Raw genomic sequence first — 9,555 nt, 5'->3', positions numbered from 1 at the left:
TTCTGAGTTTTGGTTCATAAAACGCTGGAATACATCAAAATAACCCCTTTTTGACATATTTCACTTCCTAAAACATAGTGTGTTTTCCCTGGAATTCTGTGTTTTGTTACATAAAACGCTGGAATACACCAAAATAACCCCTTTTTGACATATTTCACTACCTTAGAAATCGTGTGTTTTGCATAAAACGCTTACACTTAACCCCTTTTTGACATATTTCACTACCTTAGACAAATCGTGTGTTTTGCCTGCAATTCTGAGTTTTGTTACATAAAACGCTGGAATACACCAAAATAACCCCTTTTGACATATTTCACTTCCTTAGACAAATAGTGTGTTTTCCTGCAATTCTGAGTTTTGTTGCATAAAACGCTGGAATACACCAAAATAACCCATTTTTTACATATTTCAGTTCCTTAGACAAATAGTGTGTTTTCGTAGCATTTCTGTGTTTTGGTGGAAAACAGCTAATAACTGATTAAATTACACGTTTTTCTTAATTTTACTTTGGATTCTCGATACTAGCTTGTTTTCATTAATTTTATCGTTTTGAAGCAAAATAATGTAAAATAACGAAGAAGTACAATTTTCAATCGAGATAGTTTTTTTTCATAAAACACCTTAAAAACACATGAATAAGACGTTTTAACAAATATAGTGTTTTGCCTGCATTTATGAGTTTGGTGCATAAAACGCTAAATACACTAAAATAACCCACTTTTGACATATTTCACTTCCTTAGACATATATTGTGTTTTGCCTGCATTTCTGAGTTTTGGTTCATAAAACGCTGGAATACATCAAAATAACCCATTTTGCCATATAAAATAACCCCTTTTGCACATATTTCACTTCCTTAAACAAATAGTGTGTTTTCCTGCAATTCTGAGTTTTGTTGCATAAAACGCTGGAATACACCAAAATAACCCATTTTTTACATATTTCAGTTCCTTAGACAAATAGTGTGTTTTCGTAGCATTTCTGTGTTTTGGTGGAAAACAGCTTAAAACTGATTAAATTACACGTTTTTCTTAATTTTACTTTGGATTCTCTATACTAGCTTGTTTTCATCAATTTTATCGTTTTGAAGCAAAATAATGTAAAATAACGAATAAGCACAATTTTCAATCGAGATAGTTTTTTTCATAAAACACCTTAAAACACATGAATAAGACGTTTAAACAAATATAGTGTTTTGCCTGCATTTATGAGTTTGGTGCATAAAACGCTAAAATACACTAAAATAACCCACTTTTGACATATTTCACTTCCTTAGACATATATTGTGTTTTGCCTGCATTTCTGAGTTTTGGTTCATAAAACGCTGGAATACATCAAAATAACCCTTTTGACATATTTCACTTCCTAAAACAAATAGTGTGTTTTCCTGCAATTCTGAGTTTTGTTACATAAAACGCTGGAATACACCAAAATAACCCTTTTGACATATTTCACTACCTTAGACAAATATTCTGAGTTTTGTTACATAAAACGCTAATACACCAAAATAACCCCTTTTGACATATTTCACTTCCTTAGACAAATCGTGTGTTTTGCCTGCAATTCTGAGTTTTGTTACATAAAACGCTGGAATACACCAAAATAACCCCTTTTTTTGACATATTTCACAAAATAATGTAAAATAACGAAGAACAATCACCTTAAAACACATTGCATTTATGAGTTTGGTGCATAAAACGCTAAATACACTAAAATAACCCACTTTTGACATATTTCACTTCCTTAGACAAATAGTGTGTATTTCACTTCTTTAAACAAATAGTGTGTTTTCCTGCAATTCTGAGTTTTGTTGCATAAAACGCTGGAATACACCAAAATAACCCATTTTTTACATATTTCAGTTCCTTAGACAAATAGTGTGTTTTCGTAGCATTTCTGTGTTTTGGTGGAAAACAGTTAAAAACTTATTAAATTACACGTTTTTCTTAATTTTACTTTGGATTCTCTATACTAGCTTGTTTTCATCAATTTTATCGTTTTGAAGCAAAATAATGTAAAATGACGAATAAGCACAATTTTCAATCGAGATAGTTTTTTTTTCATAAAACACCTTAAAAACACATGATTAATACGTTTAAGCAAATATAGTGTTTTGCCTGCATTTATGAGTTTGGTGCATAAAACGCTAAAATACACTAAAATAACCCACTTTTGACATATTTCACTTCCTTAGACATATATTGTGTTTTGCCTGCATTTCTGAGTTTTGGTTCATAAAACGCTGGAATACATCAAAATAACCCCTTTTTGACATATTTCACTTCCTAAAACATATAGTGTGTTTTCCCTGGAATTCTGTGTTTTGTTACATAAAACGCTGGAATACACCAAAATAACCCCTTTTTGACATATTTCACTACCTTAGACAAATCGTGTGTTTTGCCTGCAATTCTGAGTTTTGTTACATAAAACGTTGAAATACACCAAAATAACCCCTTTTTGACATATTTCACTACCTTAGACAAATCGTGTGTTTTGCCTGCAATTCTGAGTTTTGTTACATAAAACGCTGGAATACACCAAAATAACCCCTTTTTCACATATTTCACTTCCTTAGACAAATAGTGTGTTTTTCCTGCAATTCTGAGTTTTGTTGCATAAAACGCTGGAATACACCAAAATAACCCATTTTTTACATATTTCAGTTCCTTAGACAAATAGTGTGTTTTCGTAGCATTTCTGTGTTTTGGTGGAAAACAGCTAATAACTGATTAAATTACACGTTTTTCTTAATTTTACTTTGGATTCTTGATACTCGCTTGTTTTCATTAATTTTATCGTTTTGAAGCAAAATAATGTAAAATAACGAAGAAGTACAATTTTCAATCGAGATAGATTTTTTTCATAAAACACCTTAAAAACACATGAATAAGACGTTTTAACAAATATAGTGTTTTGCCTGCATTTATGAGTTTGGTGCATAAAACGCTAGAAAACACTAAAATAACCCACTTTTGACATATTTCACTTCCTTAGATATATATTGTGTTTTGCCTGCATTTCTGAGTTTTGGTTCATAAAACGCTGGAATACATCAAAATAACCCATTTTGCCATATTTCACTTCTTTAAACAAATAGTGTGTTTTCCCTGCAATTCTGAGTTTTGTTGCATAAAACGCTGGAATACACCAAAATAACCCATTTTTTACATATTTCAGTTCCTTAGACAAAGAGTGTGTTTTCGTAGCATTTCTGTGTTTTGGTGGAAAACAGTTAAAAACTTATTAAATTACACGTTTTTCCTAATTTTACTTTGGATTCTCTATACTAGCTTGTATTCATCAATTTTATCGTTTTTAAGCAAAATAATGTAAAATGACGAATAAGCACAATTTTCAATCGAGATAGTTTTTTTTTTCATAAAACACCTTAAGAACACATGATTAATACGTTTAAGCAAATATTGTGTTTTGCCTGCATTTATGAGTTTGGTGCATAAAACGCTAAAATACACTAAAATAACCCACTTTTGACATATTTCACTTCCTTAGACATATATTGTGTTTTGCCTGCATTTCTGAGTTTTGGTTCATAAAACGCTGGAATACATCAAAATAACCCCTTTTTGACATATTTCACTTCCTAAAACATATAGTGTGTTTTCCCTGGAATTCTGTGTTTTGTTACATAAAACGCTGGAATACACCAAAATAACCCCTTTTTGACATATTTCACTACCTTAGACAAATCGTGTGTTTTGCCTGCAATTCTGAGTTTTGTTACATAAAACGCTGAATACACCAAAATAACCCCTTTTTGACATATTTCACTACCTTAGACAAATCGTGTGTTTTGCCTGCAATTCTGAGTTTTGTTACATAAAACGCTGGAATACACCAAAATAACCCCTTTTTCACATATTTCACTTCCTTAGACAAATAGTGTGTTTTTCCTGCAATTCTGAGTTTTGTTGCATAAAACGCTGGAATACACCAAAATAACCCATTTTTTACATATTTCAGTTCCTTAGACAAATAGTGTGTTTTCGTAGCATTTCTGTGTTTTGGTGGAAAACAGCTAATAACTGATTAAATTACACGTTTTTCTTAATTTTACTTTGGATTCTCGATACCCGCTTGTTTTCATTAATTTTATCGTTTTGAAGCAAAATAATGTAAAATAACGAAGAAGTACAATTTTCAATCGAGATAGTTTTTTTTCATAAAACACCTTAAAACACATGAATAAGACGTTTTAACAAATATAGTGTTTTGCCTGCATTTATGAGTTTGGTGCATAAAACGCTATAATACACTAAAATAACCCACTTTTGACATATTTCACTTCCTTAGATATATATTGTGTTTTGCCTGCATTTCTGAGTTTTGGTTCATAAAACGCTGGAATACATCAAAATAACCCATTTTGCCATATTTCACTTCTTTAAACAAATAGTGTGTTTTCCTGCAATTCTGAGTTTTGTTGCATAAAACGCTGGAATACACCAAAATAACCCATTTTTTACATATTTCAGTTCCTTAGACAAATAGTGTGTTTTCGTAGCATTTCTGTGTTTTGGTGGAAAACAGTTAAAAACTTATTAAATTACACGTTTTTCCTAATTTTACTTTGGATTCTCTATACTAGCTTGTTCTTCATCAATTTTATCGTTTTTAAGCAAAATAATGTAAAATGACGAATAAGCACAATTTTCAATCGAGATAGTTTTTTTTTCATAAAACACCTTAAAACACATGAAATAATACGTTTAAGAGTTTGGTGCATAATATTGTGTTTTGCCTGCATTTATGAGTTTGGTGCATAAAACGCTAAAATACACTAAAATAACCCACTTTTGACATATTTCACTTCCTTAGACATATATTGTGTTTTGCCTGCATTTCTGAGTTTTGGTTCATAAAACGCTGGAATACATCAAAATAACCCTTTTGACATATTTCACTTCCTTAAACAAATAGTGTGTTTTCCCTGGAATTCTGTGTTTTGTTACATAAAACGCTGGAATACACCAAAATAACCCACTTTTGACATATTTCACTTGTTTTCCTTAGACAAATAATGTGTTTTGCCTGCAATTCTGAGTTTTGTTACATAAAACGCTGAATACACCAAAATAACCCCTTTTGACATATTTCACTTCCTTAGACAAATAGTGTGTTTTGCCTGCAATTCTGAGTTTTGTTACATAAAACGCTGGAATACACCAAAATAACCCTTTTTTACTTTGGACATATTTCACTTCCTTTTCAATCGACAAATAGTGTGTTTTTGCCTGCAATTCTGAGTTTTGTTGCATAAAACGCTGGAATACACCAAAATAACCCATTTTTACATATTTCAGTTCCTTAGACAAATAGTGTGTTTTCCTGCATTTCTGTGTTTTGGTGGAAAATACATCAAAATAACCCATTTTGCCATATTTCACTTCTTTAACTGTGTGTTAAATAAACGTTTTTCCATTTTTACATATTTTACTTTGGATTCTCTTTGGATACTAGCTTGTTTTCATCAATTTTATCGTTTTAAAGCAAAATAATGTAAAATGACGAATAAGCACAATTTTCAATCGAGATAGTTTTTTTCATAAAACACCTTAAAACACATGAATAAGACGTTTAAACAAATATAGTGTTTTGCCTGCATTTATGAGTTTGGTGCATAAAACGCTAAAATACACTAAAATAACCCACTTTTGACATATTTCACTTCCTTAGACATATATTGTGTTTTGCCTGCATTTCTGAGTTTTGGTTCATAAAACGCTGGAATACATCAAAATAACCCTATTTCACTTCCTAAAACATGTGTTTTCCTGCAATTCTGTGTTTTGTTACATAAAACGCTGGAATACACCAAAATAACCCTTTTGACATATTTCACTACCTTAGACAAATGTGTTTTGCCTGCAATTCTGAGTTTTGTTACATAAAACGCTGAAATACACCAAAATAACCCCTTTTGACATATTTCACTTCCTTAGACAAATAGTGTGTTTTGCCTGCAATTCTGAGTTTTGTTACATAAAACGCTGGAATACACCAAAATAACCCATTTCAGTTCCTTAGACAAATAGTGTGTTTTCCTGCAATTCTGAGTTTTGTTGCATAAAACGCTGGAATACACCAATATAACCCATTTTTACATATTTCAGTTCCTTAGACAAATAGTGTGTTTTCGTAGCATTTCTGTGTTTTGGTGGAAAACAGCTAAAAACTGATTAAATTACACGTTTTTCTTAATTTTACTTTGGATTCTCTATACTAGCTTGTTTTCATCAATTTTATCGTTTTGAAGCAAAATAATGTAAAATAACGAATAAGCACAATTTTCAATCGAGATAGTTTTTTTCATAAAACACCTTAAAACACATGAATAAGACGTTTTAACAAATATAGTGTTTTGCCTGCATTTATGAGTTTGGTGCATAAAACGCTAGAATACACTAAAATAACCCACTTTTGACATATTTCACTTCCTTAGATATATATTGTGTTTTGCCTGCATTTCTGAGTTTTGGTTCATAAAACGCTGGAATACATCAAAATAACCCATTTTTGCCATATTTCACTTCTTTAAACAAATAGTGTGTTTTGCCTGCAATTCTGAGTTTTGTTACATAAAACGCTGGAATACACCAAAATAACCCTTTTTTCACATATTTCACTTCCTTAGACAAATAGTGTGTTTTCCCTGCAATTCTGAGTTTTGTTGCATAAAACGCTGGAATACACCAAAATAACCCATTTTTTACATATTTCAGTTCCTTAGACAAATAGTGTGTTTTCGTAGCATTTCTGTGTTTTGGTGGAAAACAGTTAAAAACTGATTAAATTACACGTTTTTCTTAATTTTACTTTGGATTCTCTATACTAGCTTGTTTTCATCAATTTTATCGTTTTGAAGCAAAATAATGTAAAATGAACGAATAAGCACAATTTTCAATCGAGATAGTTTTTTTCATAAAACACCTTAAAACACATGAATAAGACGTTGGATCAGCTCGGAAGTTTCTGCCATGGCTGCAGTCAGTCTCTTCTTGGGTGAACTTACATGACGGATGGATGGATGGATTTTATTATAAGGCGCCGCAACAGCAAGGGTCATTTGGCGCCGCTACATTAATTTTTAATTAAGACAAAAAGGCTTAAAAGAAAATTTATAAAATAACTTAAAGCAATTACAAGCAATAGTAATTAAAGGTAGCTAAAAAAACTAAAAAGAATAAAACTTTACAAAACATTAAAATACATATAATAAAATAAAATAAAATTCTAAAATTCACAAATTGGGAAGGAGGTTAGCCTTTCCCAAGAAAAACAAAAGCATCATGGCCAAAGGCCATACACGATGGTCCAAGGACGGCAGATAGGAGATAGACACCACTATCACCATCGCGGCACCGATACAGGTAGCGGTGTCGCAGGTCTATCAAGCTAGGGCACTCGACAAGTAAGTGCCGTACTGTAAGTGGCACCAGACAGTCATCACAGTAAGGTTGAGGGTCCCTGGTCATCAAGTACTTATTTGTAAGGTACGTGTGACCTATACGCAGTCGCGCCAATAAAGTCTGTAAACGTCGATCCCGGACATGGGTGTATGTCCAGTGAGGGATAGAGGAAGTAGTGATCTCTCCCATTTTCGAGGTTGCGACCCCCGTTAGCCATCTCCTCTGCCAAATTGCTGCAACTGCCTCACGAATTAGAGGAAATACATCTCGAAACGGAACAGGGGCAGGAGATGGAGCGCGACTTGCTGCCTCTTTAGCGAGGCGATCTGCGTGTTCATTCCTGGAACACCAACGTGACCAGGGACCCAACAGAACCCAACACGATATCCTCGTTCTGTAAGAAGATATAGCCACTCCAGGGCTGATAAAACCAAAGGGTTAAGGAGATAGTGCAAGAGAGAGCAGTAAGAGCACTGCGACAGTCACTAAAAATTGTAAAAGACGAAACCGGGAGAGTAAAATAATCTGTAAAGCTAAGACTATGGCAGACAGCTCCGCAGTAAAGACGGATGCCACTAAAGGAAGGCTGCCAGACGGATAAAAGAGGAAAACCAAACTAAACCCAACGCCTGCGTCGGATTTGGAACCATCAGTAAAAACAAGGATATCATCAGAAAGGATAAAAAAGTGTTCTAAAAATAGTGTGTGGGACAGAGTTGGCAGAAAATCCTTCTTGCCATCCATGGCAGGAGGGCACAAGGAGATAGCAGGATGCTGCCAATGACCAACTCGTGGGAGCCGGAAAGAGGACACAGGAGTGGGATCGATTGGCCAAAAGGTTTAGGGAGACTAGGTCGAGTGACATACGCCTGCGAGCACGATTCCCGCAATATTGACAGACAAGAGACAGGATCAGGAACACGGTGGGTGCGAAACCAACACCGGAGCATCGAAGACTGGCGCCGGAGGTCGAGCGGCCAGAAACCAGCATCCACTAGAAGGCTAGGTATTGGAGATGTCCGAAATGCACCCGTAGCCAAGCGGACCCCAGCATGATGCACGGGGTCAAGCGTAGTCGTGCATCCGTTGCGGATGAGTAGATCTCACAGCCGTATTCCAGCTTGGAAGTATGAGTGTACGGTGAAGCAGCAGCAACGTGTCCCTGTCCGCACCCCAAGAGGTGTGACTTAAAACCCGAAGAAGGGATAATGCCTGCCGACAAGACGCCTTAAGAGAACGGAAATGGGGAACCCAGGTGAGACGGTTGTCAAACAAAAGGCCAAGATATCGAGTCGCCTCCACGCATGAGAGGCGTCTATTGGCGAGGTATAAATCAGGGTCTGGATGGACACCACGGTTGCGACAAAATGCATGGCTACGGTCTTCGAGGTGGAGAATCGAAAACCGTTCATGTTGGCCCAACTGATCGCCAGTTGGAGCTTGCGCTCAATCAGTGACATCCTAGCAGCAGCAAAGAGATGCACAAGTCGTCCACATATAAGGAGCTGTGAATGCCATCTGGTAGAGTATCTATAACACCATTTATTGCGACTGCGAATAGCGTAACACTAAGAATACTTCCTGTGGGACACCATCATTTAGAGCAGTAGCATCGGAGAGAACACTCCCAACTCGAACCCGTAAAAACGTCTGGATAAAAACTGCTGGATAAAAATAGGAAGGTGGCCACGAAGGCCAAAATTAAACAAAGACTGTAAAATGCCATGACACCAAGCCGTGTCGTAGGCCTTCTCCAGGTCAAAAAGACTGTTACTTGATGGTGGTGATTAGCGAAGGCCTCACAAATGGAAGACTCTAGGGATAAAAGAGCATCAGTAGTAGACCTCATCTTTCGGAAGCCGTACTGTACCGATGACAAGTACTTCCCCCTCTCCAAGTACCACATGAGTCTTACATTTACCATCTTTTCTAACACTTTACAAATACAGGATGTCAAAGATATAGGACGGTAGTTCGTAGCCTGAGATTATCTTTCCCAGGCTTCGGAAATGGGAGAACCACTGCCACAGCCCAAGAAGATGGAAAGTCACCGGTATGCCAAATCATATTATAAAGATTTAATAAAAAGTTAAAAGCACTGTCAGACATGTGGCGCAAGAAGGCA

This window comes from Portunus trituberculatus, unplaced genomic scaffold (assembly GCF_017591435.1).
Source record: "Portunus trituberculatus isolate SZX2019 unplaced genomic scaffold, ASM1759143v1 PGA_scaffold_395__13_contigs__length_335263, whole genome shotgun sequence".
NCBI lineage: Eukaryota > Metazoa > Arthropoda > Malacostraca > Decapoda > Portunidae > Portunus > Portunus trituberculatus.
Note: the sequence above shows the minus strand (reverse complement) of the source record.